A 17,969-nucleotide genomic window follows, 5' to 3' on the forward strand; every position below is an offset into this window, starting at 1 on the left:
CTCATCTCTCGGACAAAAGTTGGACAACCAAGTTTTGGAAGAAATTTTCTTTGAGTGACATCACAGGTTTCTGGAAAGCAAGGATTTGGGACAAAAGAAAGAATAACTGACACTATGACACACACACACACACACACACACACACACACACACACACACACACACACACACACACACAAACACACGAACTCAAACAAACACACTGGCACACCACACACACACACACTGACACCACACACACACACACACCGACACCACACACACACTCACACTCACACACTCACGCACGAACACATTCATACAAACTTGCGCGCGCGCACTGATTTCTAAACAACAACAACAATAAGCAGTGAACGATGCATGCTAATCATGAGGCAAGAAATGAATGTGGCAAGTTTGATTCAACTTTGACCCGCTCTAAATCCCACGTTGTACACAGGAGCGGTGTCCGTCTGTCTCCCTGAGGATGAAAGGGCTCACAGTTTCCAAAACTTGTGATCAAAATCAAAGTCTTTCAGTAACCTGAAAAGCTACTTAGAGTGCTGTCTCAATTATCCCCCTATCGCCGTAGGTCGAAGTTGAGGACTATCAAGTGTATAGGGAGGGGTAGGGGGAGGGTGGAAGGGAATTGTTACGACACGACTTTGTCGTGTAAAAGGAAATGATGGGTGGCACGCGGATATCCGTGGGATGTTCAGACATGGAAATTGCTCGAAATAACGATTATCTATTAAACTCATAGCTCATGGATTTCCATTAAGTACTTTTACCCCGCGTTGTACTTGAAGTCCGACACCTAGTGTGAAAACGATCGTTCAATAGTCCAACATATTTCTGCCCCTTTTCCCGTTTAACCCCCAAATAACAACAACTACAACAAAGACAGCAAGAGCGACGACGACGACAACAAAATGTTGGAACCAAATTGAAATCATTGCAAACAAGACACCAGCAAATGTCGGACACCTACATGGTGGTTTTCAAGTTCCTCATTTTGTTACATCCCCCATACAAAACACTTTACCTATTGATCTTGTTATTTGGTTAGTTAATTTAAAATTAATGTTAAAGTTCCTAATTTGTTATCTAAATTTCGCCATAACGCATTTATTAACTCATTCATTTATGAACTTATCTATGTATCATTTCCCGTCGCGATATAACCTTGAATGGTTGAAAACGACGTTAAACACCAAATAAAGAAAGAAAGATGTATCATTTCCCTATTCGTCTATTTGTTTATTTTTTTATTTCAGTTATTTCAGCATGTAGGTATTTCGGTTGTAAGCAATTCAGTTATAATAAAACAAATTCACCCATTATTAGAAAGGGGAAAACAAATTGGAATGTCGGGTGCACATTCCAAGTTGATCCCTTTTTTAACTAAAAATCGCGCGCGTTATTACTAACAATGCTCTTGTACACGCTTATAAAATATAAAGCCCACATGTTAAAATACCTTGACAACTACAAAGTGGGAAATTACAACGACGGTCAACAGTCAGAGTTATATATTGCTTCCAAGCCTGTCCGCCCTGTATCCAAGATATCCCCCATGCACTGGCATGGTCCTAAGATGACACACTTATTACTCAACAGTAAATTCCAGTAAGCCTTTAGTCGGACTCTGTCATTTGTATGTTTGTGAATGTCACAGAAAAAAAACACAACTCCCAAGGAAGATCACAGAAGCATGATTAACCATTCAGTCAATTCAAGGGAATGCACGCTGAAAACGTCCGCTTTCATTTCACCTAAGAGGGGGAGGAAGGTGTTTTGTTAATTTTCTATTGCTGGTACTCGCACGTGTTCAAAGTGTGTGGGAAAAAGATCAAGTCGCGTTAGGCGAAATTACTACATTTAGTCAAGCTGTGGAACTCACAAAATGAAACTGAACGCACTGCATTTTTTCCCAATGACCGTAGTCCGCCGCTCGTACAAAGGGCGGTGAAATTCTTTCTTTCTTTATTTGGTGTTTAACGTCGTTTTCAACCATTCAAGGTTATATCGCGACGGGGGAAGGGGGGAGATGGGATAGGGGAAAGGGGGGATATGGGATAGAGCCACTTGTTAATTGTTTCTTGTTCACAAAAGCACTAATCAAAATATTGCTCCAGGGGCTTGCAACGTAGTACAATATATGACCTTACTGGGAGAATGCAAGTTTCCAGTACAAAGGACGTAACATTTCTTACATACTGCTTGACTAAAATCTTGACAAACATTGACTATATTCTATACAAGAAACACTTAACAAGGGTAAAAGGAGAAACAGAACCTGTTAGTCGCCTCTTACGACATGCTGGTTAGCATCGGGTAAATTCTTTCTCGTCCCAACCAATATGGGACTCCCCCTAACCCGCGGGGGGTCGGTGAAATTAACGACCCTGTTTAGCGCGGAAGTGGTTGCGCTCTGTTGCAAATAGCACGCTTTTCTGTACCCCTCTTCGTTTTAACTTTCTGAGCGTATTTTTAATCCAAACATATCATATCTACATGTATGTGTTTTTGGAATCAGGAATCGACAGGGAATAAGATGAAATTGTTTTTAGATCGATTTCGGAAAATTAATTTTAATCATAATTTTTATATTTTTAATGTTTAGAGCTTGTTTGTAATCCAAATATAACATATGTATACGTTTTTGGAATCAGAAAATGACGAAAAATAAGATGAAATTGTTTTTGGATCGTTTGATAAAAAAATAATTTTAATTACAAGTTTCCGATTTTTAATGACCAAAGTCATTAATTAGTTGTTAAACCATCAAGCTGAAATGCAATACCAAAGTCCGGCCTTTATCGAAGATTGCTTTGCCAAAATTTCAATCAATTTGATTGAAAAATGAGGGTGTGACAGTGCCGCCTCAACTTTTACAAAAAGCCTGATATGACGTCATCAAAGGTATTTATTGAAAAAATGAAAAAAAAACTTCCGAGGATATCATTCCCAGGAACTCTCATGTAAAATTTCATAAAGATCGGAGTCCAGAAGTTTAGTCTGAATCGCTCTACACACACACACGCACAGACACACACACACACTCACACACACCACGACCCTCGTCTCGATTCCCCCTCTATGTTAAAACATTTAATCAAAGCTTGACTAAATGTAAAAAGGCAGAACAACTCAGGGTTGAAGCAGCCTGCATGCAACTGAGGACAACAAGTCGCGTAAGGCGAAAATACAACATTTAGTCAAGCTCAGTCGAACTCACAGAATGAAACTGAACGCACTGCATTTTTTCACAAAGACCGTAGTCCGCCGCTTGTGCAAAACGGAGTGAAACTGACGAGCCTGTTCAGCGCTGTACATGGTGGTTTCGCTGTGCTGCATAGCACGCTTTTCTGTACCTCTCTTCGTTTGGTTTAAACTGTTGCATTCAACGTTTGTGCATTATTTACAAATAAAAAACGCATATAGAGTAAACAACAACAAGCATAATGCTTATAGTGGTGTTTACAGTTTTCTAGAAAAATACATATAAATGGCGGCTATTGTACAGTTTAAATGAAGAGCAAGCAAACATGAAAAGAAAATTGAATGAAAAATGTACATCAAAACAAAAATCCGTTTAAGAATACATATATTATATTTTTCGTTTTAACTTTGTGAGCGTGTTTTTAATCCAAACATATCATATCTATATGTTTTTTTGAATCAGGAACCGACAAGGAATAAGACGAAATTGTTTTTAAATCGATTTCGGAAATTTGATTTTGATAATAATTTTTATATTTTTAATTTTCAGAGCTTGTTTTTAATCCAAATATAACATATTTATATGTTTTTTGAATCAGATAATGACGCAGAATAAGATGGAATTGTTTTTGGAACGTTTGATAAAAAAAATAATGTCAATTACAAGTTTCTGATTTTTAACGACCAAACTCACTCATTAGTTTTTAAGCCACCGAGCTGAAATGCAATACCGAAGTCCGGCCTTTGTCGAAGATTGCGTGGCCAAAATTTCAATCAATTTGATTGAAAAATGAGGGTGTGACAGTGCCGCCTCAACTTGTACAAAAAGCCGGATATAACGTCATCAAAGGTATTAATCGAAAAAATGAAAAATAAGGCCGGGGATATCATTCCCAGGAACTCTCATGTAAAATTTCATAAAGATCGGTCCAGTAGTTTAGTCTGAATCACTCTACACACACACACGCACAGACACACACATACACACAGACACACGCAGACATACAGACACACACACAGACACACTCACACACACACACACACACACACACATACACCACGACCCTCGTCTCGATTCCCCCTCTATGGACATTCTGTGAGTTCGACAGCTTGACTAAATGTTGTATTTTCGTCTTACGCGACTTGTTTTTTGCTGTATTTTTCTCTTTTTCTTTATTTTGTATTATATGTCTGTAATGAACATTTTAAAATAAAGAGGAAAAACACTACCCACGATCCTCTCAACGAAACAGTACATTAATAAACCTGCGCACGCGCACACACACACAAACACAACTTTTCGAGAAAACATTGGCTGCATTTTTTTTTTAACTGGTGAGCGTACCCTAAGAAGAAATCCAACATGTGTTGTCCATATGATTTGCCCGTTCGGTTTTCTTTTGTTCTCATACGCGAGATGTCTCAAGAGGACCCATTTTGGCAAAGTTTAGAGGAGGGGGGGGGAGGGGGGGGGGGGACTGAGCATGTCCGTAATTTTATTATCCAAGTGGACAAGTGATCGACAAAAGCCCGACAAAAGACTGCCAAGTGCCGTAAATGAGTCAGGTAAGATCAAGGTGCGATTTTTGACTTGTACTTCATACCAGTTTTCCTCGCCTCTTCTCTCCTCAACAAAGGTCTAGCAACAAAGTTTGGGGGGTGTAATCTCATAAGGAGTGGCATAATATCACATGCGAATATGAGGGAACGAGACAGAAGAATGAATAAAACAGCCGCTATTACGCTATCTGTGTTGTGGCTGGAAGAAAAAAGAAAAAGAAAGAATACCGTCCAACTAACACGAAGAAGAATGGGAAAAAATCTTAAATAAAGGGAGAGGTACAAAGGTTGCGATTCATCTCGGCTAGATATTATTCACAATTTTTGTAAACATAGTAAGCCTATACTCGCATCAGACACATATTTTACATGTATCAGCATCCTACATTTTGTCCGTGTCTGCCTTCTGGCCGGGTTTGCGATTTCTACATATTATATTCATGTGTTCTTCTCTCTGACAGTGCGGGCTCAACTTTTACAAACGGGACAATATGACATCAAATAACGCTATCAAATATCGGAGAACAGCCACACAAGCAAATGCTCTCAAGAATATGTAAACCAATGTTCATCAAAATCCGTCAGGTAGCACACACACACACACACACACACACACACACACACACACACACACACACACACACACACACACACACACACACACACACACACACACACACAGAGTCCGAGTGTGTCATTACTTGAATGGGGTGTGCACGTTAAAGATCCCACGATTGACAAAAGGGTCTTTCCTGGCAAAATTGTATTGGCATAGATAAAAATGTCCACCAAAATACCCGTGTGACTTGGAATAATAGGCCGTGAAAAGTAGGATATGCGCCGAAATGGCTGCGATCTGCTGGCCGATGTGAATGCGTGATGTATTTTGTAAACAAATTCCATCTCACACGGCATAGATAAAAATCCCTGCGCCTTGAATATGTGCGCGATATAAATTGCACAAAGTAAAAATACAAAAATAAATAAATAAATCCCTGCTCTTAGAACTGTACCCACGGAATACGCGCGATATAAGCCTCATATTGATTGATTGATTGAATCAGTGAATGTGAAAAGACTATCGGTAGTCGTCTAAGACAGGTTAAAATCAGTCTAACGAATGACTACACAAACCTGCATGTGTCAGGTTTTAATTTTTGTTTGTTTGTTCTTTCTTTATTTTGTTTTGTTATTTCGTACGTTCGTTGATAAAATGCCGTCCCAACCTGCTGCCCACACACACACACACACACACACACACACACACACACACACACATTATAATCCCCCCTCCCGAATCCCCTCCCCCATTCTCCACCCGATAGCTCCTCTTTGTCTCACTCTCTCCTCCTTACAAATAACAATTTGATACGTTCATCTTTAATCCACCCCCCTCCCCGAATCACCTCCCCATTCTCCACCCGATAGCTCCTCTTTGTCTCGCTCTCTCTCCCGGTGTGACGTTTTCATCTTTCGTCGTGTTGATATTTCGCTTCTCGGCCTCGTTGATCTAGTATAAACTCTACACTGAACAAAAAAACACCCTTCGATAGTACTGATGAGCGACCTTGTGTACCTTACATTCATGGGGCCAAATTTGTCCAACCAATTTGTTTTAATTAACTTAGAAATTTGATTCATCCTAAAATGTTTCCTTCTTACTCAAGGGACGTAATTAACCACTCAGTACACGTTTTCGAAGAATTCGATTTTGGGGTTGAAATCTATTAAATTTTACGACCAATTTTCTTCACATGCAAGAAACTGACATGCTTTTCGTCCTTAAATAATTTCACTTCTTAATTTTACCAGGAAACAACATTTCAGTCTTGAGTATATGTCGAGGGGGAAATATGTACACAGACGAAAGATGAAATCGTGACACCGGCAGGGTATCTCGGCTGCCTACTTGAGTGAGTAACAGAACAGGTCGACAAAAGACAGTCAAGTATGTAATGAGCCAATGTGTCAAGTTCTGAATTCTTCTCATACCACTGTCCGCTGGGCAGATTCACTTGAACTTGAAGCAGCTTGTCTGGATACATCGTCCTCCCTCAAGATCGTAAAATGCCCAATTAAGTACTTGAGATAACAATGGCCGCCCCCGCTTTCAGTCTCATGCACTGAGCTAGTCTGATTAAACAGCTTTCTAAAGGTTGCGAGATGTGAAACGTGTTTTTCCTTTGTGTTCCACTGCTTGTGACCCATTGTTTCGCTATACTGACTCAAAAGTTGAGTCTAAAAGAATGTGTATCCCTTGAACTGAGTTAGGGCTGACATTGTGACTATTGGAAAGACCCGCCATCTTTGGCCGGTCCGTTTCCATTCCAATCATGGTCTCGACAATCAAGTAATCTGTGCATGTGTACATGGAGTACAATAAGTGATAACGTCTCATGTGGAACAACTGAAAACAACTTACCTTCGAGTTGATTACGATGAATATTTTAGTCCTGAAAGTGTTCATCAAAGTTGAAAACCAAATTTGGGATACACAAAGTCGACCGTGGCCATCACCGGAGAACACTGTCGGTTAGTAACGCGTCTTTTTTTGGGAGGGAAAGTTTCGCACTCGCAAATCCATTTAACTCAGCAAATTCCTTGAAACAATATGCATTTATGTTATACTCTTTTCGTCTTACACAATTAGTGAACCTCTATGTTTGACCGAACATTAATTGAATAGAATATTACGAAACTAAAAATGCAGGTGAAAAAACCGAAATGATTGACAAAGTTTCGACGTTGTCTCTCTCTGTCTCTCTCTGACTCTCTCTGTCTCCCTCTCTCCCCTCTATCTCCCTCTCTGTCTCTCTCTCTATCTCTCTCTCTCTCTCTCTCTCTCTCTCTGTCTCTCTGTCTGTCTGTCTGTCTGTCTGTCTGTCTCTCTCTCTCTCTCTCTTTCTCTCTCTCTCTCTCTCCCCCGACCCCCAGCCCCAATTTTTGGAAGGTTAGAAACTAGAGGACGTACATTTCTGTACAGTTACCATAAAATCTTCCATCATGAATGCAAAAATGTTAACAAAATCGGCAAACCATAAAAGAACATGAAAAAAGGAAAGAGGTGCATTTAAAGGCTGTTGCTTGGGTACTGGCTCTCAAAATCCGTTCAGCAGAATGAGTTCGCATGTAACTGAAACTATTCTTAAAAGTTACTTGGTGATTTTAAAAGCTTGATAACACAAGTCCCATGATTTTAGACATGCTACAATGCCTTTAATCGAAGAAAGTTTGCGTTCTTGGCTGAGTCAATGCAGCTGGCTCGAAAATTACCTCCCTTGGACGCGTGACGTCTATAGCGGAATCGGCCGGGTGGAACGGCGCTCTCTTATGCCGTGCAATGGGCGCAATCGGGTAGTCTAGTCATGTCCTCAAGAATACTTCAAAGGTAGGTCAAGAGAAACTAAGGACGGGGTGCGAGGGTGACTTCTCCCAGGTTATAACATTTCAAACAATAAATAACGGAGTTCATAACATGTATTCTGCTCCCTTCCTGCTTTTTCAGGTGTAATTCCCACTTGAACCCTGTTTTAGTTCAACTTATTGGCAGATATATTGTCACGCGCCGAGGGACACAAACACACTCACACACACACACACGCACGCACGCACGCACACACACACACACACACACACACACACACATACACACACAGCCACCCACAAACACACATACACAAACTGATGTGACACACACACACATACACAAACTGATGTCACACACACACACACACACACACACACACACACACACTAACACGTGTACACACACACGCACACACACACACTAACACGTACGTGTAATCACACACACACACACACACACACACACACACACACACACACACACACACACACACGCACGTATAGACAATCACAGAGATTAGGTTCATGTATTCTGCCCCCCTCTCGCCAATTTACAAAATACAACAAGAGGTTTGATGAGCACAGTAGATCAACTTTAAACGTACACGATTATATTTTTAGCATTATTTTTCAATTCTCGTTGATGCATTAATGATGCCAGAAAATGTAACCGGACGCATTTGGAACGCCAAATTAAGCAATCAAATACATTGCGCGGTACATCGGCGCTTAATTTCATAACGTCTGACTGAGTCATTTGTTATTCGGTGATAGTTTCGCACATATCTATCTCCTGTATTTGAAAATCTGTTCACCTTACGTAATTTTCAAAGGCTTTATATATATTTATATACATTTCTTTGATAAACGATACGAAACCGTGCAGGTGAAAAATTGGTAATGACTGACGTAGGATTTACGTTGTGGATTTCACGTTGAGGGCACGATGGCGATCAATCAAACCCCAACGTTGTTTGTTGTATCAAACTAACTTTTGTTTTTAAATCACGTGAATTTCACGTGAAAATCACGTGTGTATACCAACGTTGTTCGAACACCAGAAAATCACAATATTACAACGTCGATTTTACGTTGCTTTTTAAGGTGGAATCCACGTGAAATTTACGTTATGTACCAACGTGTAAAAAACAAAAAAACACAACTGTAACGCAACGTTGCTTTCACGTTGTGTTTTTTGGTTGGATCCACGTAAATTTCACGTAATCTTCGCAACATTTGTAAGACACCAAAATGCAACGTGAAATTCACGTAAAATTTACGTTGTATTACAACGTCGAAAGAACACCAAAATCTCACAATGACACAACGTTGGTTTTACGTTGCGTTTTTTGGTTGGCTCAACGTAAATTTCACGTAAAGTTCGCAACGTTGCTAATGACACGAAAAATTCACATTTTCGCAACGTCGTATTCACGTTGTGTGTTTGCTGGGTAGTGTTATTTAGGGGGATGGGGGGGGGGGGGGGGTGTGTTGGCCTGGATCTTGTTAGTGAACTTTCTTTCTGGCAACTCGCATCAGAAATTCCAGGTTTGCTTTCAAGGCAATAAACGTTTTTTGAAAATAATTCTGTTAGGATTATCAGCAGTCCGGAGGTTTAAAAAACTCTGTACCGCAGTCAGGTTTTTCAAAACATCTCGAGCACGCTCTACGCCTCTGACGGGTTGTATCCCACAATCGGGACTAACGACCAACTTGGATGTGTATGCCATGCGCACAATATGATACCCCTTGCCTTTAAAAATCAGCGGTCACGAGTTCATCGGAGTTCAGAATTTGTTGTGTAAAAGATAGCCGCTGCCAGCAAGCCATTCGTGGCTCAGGTGATTATATTGAATAAAAATTTAAAAAAAAGGTTTCTTATGTAGCGCACGCCGCACAGCATACACATCACAGTCAGTCGCTTGTCCTGATCGCAGGATAGCGTGAAACATGCTCCGGGAGACTGCCAATAATCCTTACATAGTTATTTAAAGAAATTGTGTATTGGTACAGCATGTTATGCACTTACTAAGATAGCTATTTGTAAATATTTGGTAGGTATTTATGGTGGTGTCCCGAATTGCTCCCTCCCAATTTGCCCCATCCCATATGGTCCCTATTTATTCTTGCATTTTGCTGTGAGTAACATAACGTGTGCAAAAACCAAAGGCATTTGTCTGAAGCGCATTTCCAAAAAGACCCCATGCGGGTTAGGGGGAAGAATTTACCCGATGCTCCCCAGCATGTCGTAAGAGGCGACTAACGGATTCTGTTTCTCCTTTTACCCTTGTTAAGTGTTTCTTGTATAGAATATAGTCAATGTTTGTAAAGATTTTAGTCTAGCAGTATGTAAGAAATGTTAAGTCCTTTGTACTGGAAACTTGCATTCTCCCAGTAAGGTCATATATTGTACTACGTTGCAAGCCCCTGGAGCAATTTTTTTATTAGAGCTTTTGTGAACAAGAAACAATTAACAAGTGGCTCTATCCCATCTCCCCCCCCCCCCTTTCCCTGTCGCGATATAACCTTTGTTAAACACCAATTAAAGAAAGAATTTCCAAAAAGCATAGTTGCCATTTGTTTTTTTAAATCTGAATCCGTGACTGTTGTTCTTGAATACTCTTTCCTTTAGGTTTCCAAAATTGCTGATTTAAAGGGGAAGGATAGTTGAAACTAACCGTTTACATTTTGCTCCCAGATTTGCAGTTGTTGTTTTACCAGGAGTTTGGACGGGCTCGGTGTTCTAGTGGATAAGACATCGGCCTCCTATTCAGAAGGTCATGAGTCAAAATCGCGGCCGTCTGGTAGGTTAAAGGTGGATAATTTTCTGATCTCCAAGGTCATTGCTTATGTGCAGACCTGCTAGTGCCTTATCCCCCTTGGTGTGTACACGCAAGCACAAGACCAAGTACGCACGGAAAAGATCTTGTAATCCATGTCAGAGTTGGGTGGGTTATAGAAACACAAAAATACCCTGCATGCTTCCCCTGAAAGTGGCGTATGGCTGCCTGAATGGCGGGGTTAAAAAGGTCATACACGTAAAAACCCACTCGTGCAAAAACATTAGTGAACTTGGGAGTTTCAGCCCATGAACGAAGAAGAAGAAGAACTATGAGATTTACTCTTTTAAAAAAATGATTTTCAAATTCGAAGATTGCCACAACAGTAGTCTATCTCATCCGACTTGAACCCTTCAGACTCCCTGTACTTGCAGTTTAAACTCATATTTTGTCTGAGAATAGTTTTCAAATGCAAGGTCCTTCAGAAAAACTGCGAGATAAAATTCTGGAGTGCTAATATCGTGTTGGTGTACCTACCTGTACCACTCAGTGGCCGAGTGGTAACGCACTTGTGCTCGGAAGCGAGAGGTTGCGAGTTCGACCCTGGGTCAGGGCGTTAGCAATTTTCTGCCCCCTTTCCTAACCTAGGTGGTGGGTTCAAGTCTTTCGGATGAGACGAAAAACCGAGGTCCCTTCGTGTACACTACATTGGGGTGTGCACGTTAAAGATCCCACGATTGAAAAAAGGGTCTTTCCTTGCAAAATTGTATATGCATAGATAAAAATGTCCACCAAAATACCCGTGTGACTTGGAATAATAGGCCGTGAAAAGTAGGATATGCGCCGAAATGTCTGCGATCTGCTGGCCGATGTGAATGCGTGATGTATTGTGTAAAAATAAATTCCATCTCACACGGCATAAATAAATCCCTGCGCCTTGAATATGTGCGCGATATAAATTGCATAAAATAAAATTAAAATAAAATCCCTGAGCTTAGAACTGTACCCACGGAATATGCGCGATATAAGCCTCATATTGATTGATTGATTGGTATGTAAGAAATGTTGAGTCCTTTGTACTGGAAACTTGCATTCTCCCAGTAAGGTAGTATATTGTACTACGTTGCAAGCCCCTGGAGCAATTTTTTGATTAGTGCTTTTGTGAACAAGAAACAATTAACAAGTGGCTCTATCCCATCCCCCCCTCCCTTTCCCCGTCGCGATGTAACCTTGAACGGTTGAAAACGACGTTAAACAAACACCAAATAAAGAAAGAAAGAATAATCTAGCCGGTTGAACAGCATTCGTTTGGAAAATGAAAGTCTTCACAAAGCTATCTTCTTCTATTTGTGTGGGTTAATAAATAGGATTTAACATAACAATGTGGTACTGGTATGGGTTTTGTAAAGTGATTACTCAACTTCTGTGAATTGTACCTTCGTGGTGATCATGCTACGATCATGCTACACATGTACACTGGGTTATTCAAGCACAGAAAATAATATTTCTTAATAATTTGGCCTTATAAATGTACTCCGTGACTGTATTTGTATATGGTGAAAATGAGAAGATATAAAATTTGTGAAATAGGACTTCGTATTTGGTTTTGTCACAATGAATTTGTTGTTTCTCTGTGTGTGTGTGTGTGTGTGTGTGTGTGTGTGTGTGTGAGCATGCATGCGTGCTTATGTGTGAGTGCACAATTGTGTGTGTGTGTGTATTAATCCAGCAGAAACAGCTTCTCTTCCATACATTTCAATCATTTTATATTGATACCACATGGAGACTTCTGAACACACAAGCATGGTTTACAGTGCTTTTCCTAAGGTTAAGTATTGAACGTTTGGATGTAAAAGTTTTTAGCACACCACTTTAAGATAATGCTCAAGGAAAATAAGTAGTCTCCTTTTCTCATCAACGCTTTCTCTCACAGTGATGTGTCAATATCTCAGACGCAAATCCAGAGGTCATGCACCGTTTAATGCTTGGGAAGCGCACTATACTCGCTTTGGTCACGGTCACTGTTAGAAACTGCATACCAATCAATGCAGGATTGTTCTTTCCGCTCATTGCAATCTCTGTACGTACAGCATTGTTGCACACAACGAAACATTAAAATCGCAGAAAAGAGCACCAAACTCAATTGTTCTGTTAATATGCGTCAGTGGTTGACAAATGTACAGACATATTTAAGCGAAAATGAATGATAGGATTCGATTATGTTCTTCTTTTTGTGCACAGGCGGTTATATACACACGTGCAAAGTGTCAAAAGAAAACACACACACACACACACACACACACACACACACGCACACACACACACACACACTGAAATTATGAAGAAGCCCCTCCAACTTTTGGTTGAGTTTGACTGCATTACCTTGAGGAGACTGACGACATTTCACAATGGAAAAAAAATAACTTTTACATTTCAGTGATTTGTTTTAAGTACAAAAGTACAAGTGAAAGTAGAAATAAATTAACGTGACACTATCCCGTAATCACATATCAGGGTCAACTTATTACAAAACTTCATTCAATTTGTTATCATGACAGAAACAATGCATTGTTTTTAAGATAACTAACTCAAGCATAAATGCTTATTTTAAGTCATCCTGGTATGTACATAACAAAGTTTAGCATGATGGCGGACTAGATACATTTACTCATTTCAGACAACGAAAACAAACAGACAAACCTGATGCTCAAGCAATCAAAAAAGGGAGGGGGTGATAGTACAGAAGGTGGGGGAAAAAAACAAGAAACAAAAAGACATGGGGCACGAGAGAACAGAATTCAGCATAAGGGAAAAAGAAGAGGATGACGAAGACTTGGAGCGCCAGATATGTTGGACTTGAAGAGTGGGTCACGTCACAATAATATTAAATGCACAGAAAACACACGCAAAGTTAATACATTTTGTGAACGGCGAAAATGGCACTAAATTACATAAAGATTGGGCCATAATCGATAAGTCGAAACAAGGACACAATACACGAGAGAAATTACGAAGAAAAAATGGTCAGGCAGCATATTATTTTGTCTCATGGCAGTGTCAAATGAACATAATGAATAAAATGTAGAGGCTCATGTACGGAACATGCCTGTTCGTCTAAATAAATTCTTGTACAGTTATGAATATGGTCTGATTGACATTCCGGGAATATTGCGGGATGCCTTTCAATAATATTTCAATAAACTTATACTGATCAGTTATCAATTGACAATATAATCGTACATCTCTACATAAGGGTCAATGGGTAACCGCACTCACATTTGGGGCAATTCTTGAGGTGCCGCTGACATAAATCAAAATTCAAATCACTCATACCAATACGCAGTCTGCAATTATGGACTTTTTCAAATCTATCTCCAAAATAATAATGACATGGTACTTTAAAATCAACGTTGATTGCAGTAAAGTAATTGACTGACAATTAAGGTTGTATGTGGGGTGCCTAAAATGTGAACTTTTCTTATTCCCGAAAAATTTTTGTGGGCGCAGAAGCACGGGGCAAATGGTATTGTTTTTTTCTGGAGGGGGATCAGACAATATAAAACCAACTCAGAGGCCGAGTTACCTGACAGAAAGGCCAATTCGAGCCCCAGTCCATGCCGGTTACATGTAATTAGCAATGCACAAATTTGAGATCGATACCCAACCTTACTGAGCATTCTTTGCGTTATTTTAATTTGCTTGTTTTTCTTTAAAATAAAAAAGGGAATGGTTTTATTAATGTCATTATCTAGTCAGCATAAATGACTTTTATGGATACAGGAGAGAGTGTTAAAATGTGAAGATTTCAAGTGTGGTTTGTGGTCATCTGCTTGACCACTTAAAATGTTGTTTATTTGATGATACGTTTTGTTTGGTGTTCCCGCTTGAACTGTGACAGTAAGTTGTACAATGTTACTGTGTGTTTGTGTGTGTGTGTGTGTGTGTGTGTGTGTGTGTGTGTGTGTGTGTGTGCGTGCGTAAGTGCAGTGTTTGTGTGTGTCTGTGTGTGTGTGTTTGGTAACCGGCTTTGTACAGCGGGACCACCTTATTTTGTCATGTATTTTTATTAATTCTGGAGCTTTATTAAATAAAGTGCCCATTTCAATCACAACTCTGGTCTGGTCTTATTGTCAGTGTTGCATAAATGATTGTATGTGAGCTTGTGAACATACAAAGAAAAAAGAAAGAAACATTCTGTGTCGAAATATCTTGACTAAAAATCAGGCGGAAGACTACACCTGTTGCATTTCCTATTATGCTCAGGCAATTATAACTGAGGGCGGAAGCGACAATGATTCGTTTCCCCCCCAGATAACATTAATTTGTAGAGACGGAAAAGGAACACGCACATTCTGGAACTGATTTGTGTAAATAACTGAGAGGGTGTTTTGTCTGTTTTGTGAAACGGTCCTCACACATTTGCAAAGTTCCACAGTTAGGCAGCTGAATTAAAGCATTACATAATGCATAGTGTAAACTCTAGGCCTACTTCAAGGTCTTATTACTTCAAGATGCATACACGTGCTGTTGTATCTGTTGGTGCTTGCCGGACACCAGTGCTGATTAAAATGGCTTAGATTGTTACTAATTTGAAACTACAGTATGTCCTTTTACGCGTTGACGTTGTGGTAATTTTGTTGGTACCGATGATTTATACAAAGACTGACTTTTATCACAGGTTTCTTCTGTATGAAACATTTATACTTACCTTCAAGTTCGACTTTACCTTTACTTTCACGAGGAGAGTGTCTCTGTGTGCGCGTGTATGTGTGAGTGTGTGTGTGTGTGTGCGTGCGTGCGCGCTTAAAGATTCTTGATTTTGGAACATAAGCAGTTTATCTGTCATGGAGTTGTGTGTGTTTACATGTCTGCGTGTTCTTTACCCCCTCCTTCCTCCTCTCGGCAGTCCGGCTTCAGTCATTTTGTTCCTCCCCTCAAAGCAGAAAGCAGCATTGTTTTAAAACATTCGAAAAAAAGGATTGTGTGTGAGTGTGAGTCATATCTTTTAAGAACCGAATCATAGCACGACAAGGTTGAAATATGTGCACAACGCAAAAATAGTGCAAAGCAACAATTAGTAAAGCAGCATATGGCCATTACTGGAGACACTGCTTTTTGTATCGATCATTCTACAGACATCACACTCTGGAGAAACTAAAACATGACAGAACTCAGTACTGATGTTCTCTGTAAACCACGATTTACATCTTTTACCTTATTCCATACGACATTGTGAGTTTTACCGTTGCTTCCCTGATAACAAGTCTTTTACTTAGGCACTGTTTGTTTTTCCTCAGTTAATATTCAGAATTTTGCCATGTTTGTTGTTGTTGGTGTGCTTCTTTAATTTAGGTTTGTTGTTGTTTGTTTAAAACATTCAAACATACGCACACATCACACGCACACTTTTACTTTTTAAGTTATAATAAGTATTGCATTCAACCACTGGTTTTTTTTTCTCAGTTGATATTCTGATTTTTGCCATTTTTTTTGTAATTTGTTTTTGTTGTGCTTGTTTGATGTAGGTTTGGTGTTTGTCATTGTTGTTTGTTTAACACACACTCAAACACACACTAACCAGACACACACACCACCACCACCACCACCACCACAAGAATAGGTTTACACTCACCTTTTCCTCCACGTTTTAATTTTGGCAATATTAACCCAGGATTGCAAAGCAGGGATCATTTGTCAATTTCATAACAACGTACATACAATTTCAGCTGGTTACTGCAATAAAATGTGCATCATCACAGGTTTCTGCTTCCACGTGCAGCGGCAACAAGAAGAAGACAGGTTTCTGCTGGAATGACAGTGTCTTATATGTCAACACAAAATACACACACACAAAATGGGTGTGGTGCTGCATGCCCCATAATAGATCCCAACTTCACCCTCTAAACCTCCCTGCAGATGCATGTTCTGTGCACAAAAATAGCCCTTTAAAATATGCAGTATACAAAATAAAAATGCAGACGACATTTCTACATTTGCTGGGGGAGTTGTGCTGTAATAGAATAAAGTCATTTACAATCAAAATATTAATCATGATAAATGATACTAACGTTCGCAGCTGCAAGCCGTTGTAGATCTTCTCTATAACTCGGCGACGGCCGTGTCAATCAAACGAGATGGTTATGTCTACCCTAATCGATCACCGACCGTATTGCCACTAGATCAGTCTATCAGTTCCAGACTTGGCATGCCGAAATGAGATAAAGTAGAGGAGAAATAAATCTTATACATGTGAAACTAGTACCAACATGCACAGCTTGGACTGGTTTGAGGCTGTAGTGTGTACATTGTGTGTTTTCACTGTTCCGGTAGAATAGATCTACACGCAGTTCGACGCTACAACTTTTACTGATTTTCCAACATTTAACGAGAGAAAAATTGAAGAAACAATCCTCACCTACTCTCTTCCTTGGGAAATTTGAACATCCTCAAGCCTTTGGCATGTGCGTTTGAGCAATTGATGGCCGAACACCATGCCCCACTGCGTTTTCGCGTTGGCGCGACCATGCTTGTGCAGCACGATATCACCACTGCTGTGGAAAGAGAAAGTAGGTGGTTCCATGTTTCCGCGTGGTGGCGCCACTGGGCTTCCGGTCTCACTTTTCAGCACCGTATGGAGCGTCTCTGTATACTCTATAGTCTCTGGTTGTACTGTCATGCAGGAACACCACTTTAAGCTTCTAGCTTGTTGCTGTTTCTGTGAACTTTGTATGCATGTCATGATTGTAACCTTTGTTAGAATAAACTTAATGTTTAAACCAAAGGTGATTGTGGTGAACCGCCACGCTGTCTGTCTCTGTCTCGCGATTCACCCCGTTTATCTCCCTTCCTTCGTGTGGCTTCAATCCATATTCCCGTTTCTACGTTACTATTTTTAGAATGTCACTGCGCTGTCCAGAACGCTTCCCTTGCACCCGTAAGTTGTTCTTACTGTCAAAGTGAAAAGGTCGAATCAATTTATAGCCACGCGAAAAATACACTGTCACCTATCTCTATATATTTATAGATATACATATATATATATACGGCTTCTGTGTGTGT

The sequence above is a fragment of the Littorina saxatilis genome, unplaced genomic scaffold, assembly GCF_037325665.1.
Source record: "Littorina saxatilis isolate snail1 unplaced genomic scaffold, US_GU_Lsax_2.0 scaffold_150, whole genome shotgun sequence".
Taxonomy (NCBI): Eukaryota; Metazoa; Mollusca; class Gastropoda; order Littorinimorpha; family Littorinidae; genus Littorina; species Littorina saxatilis.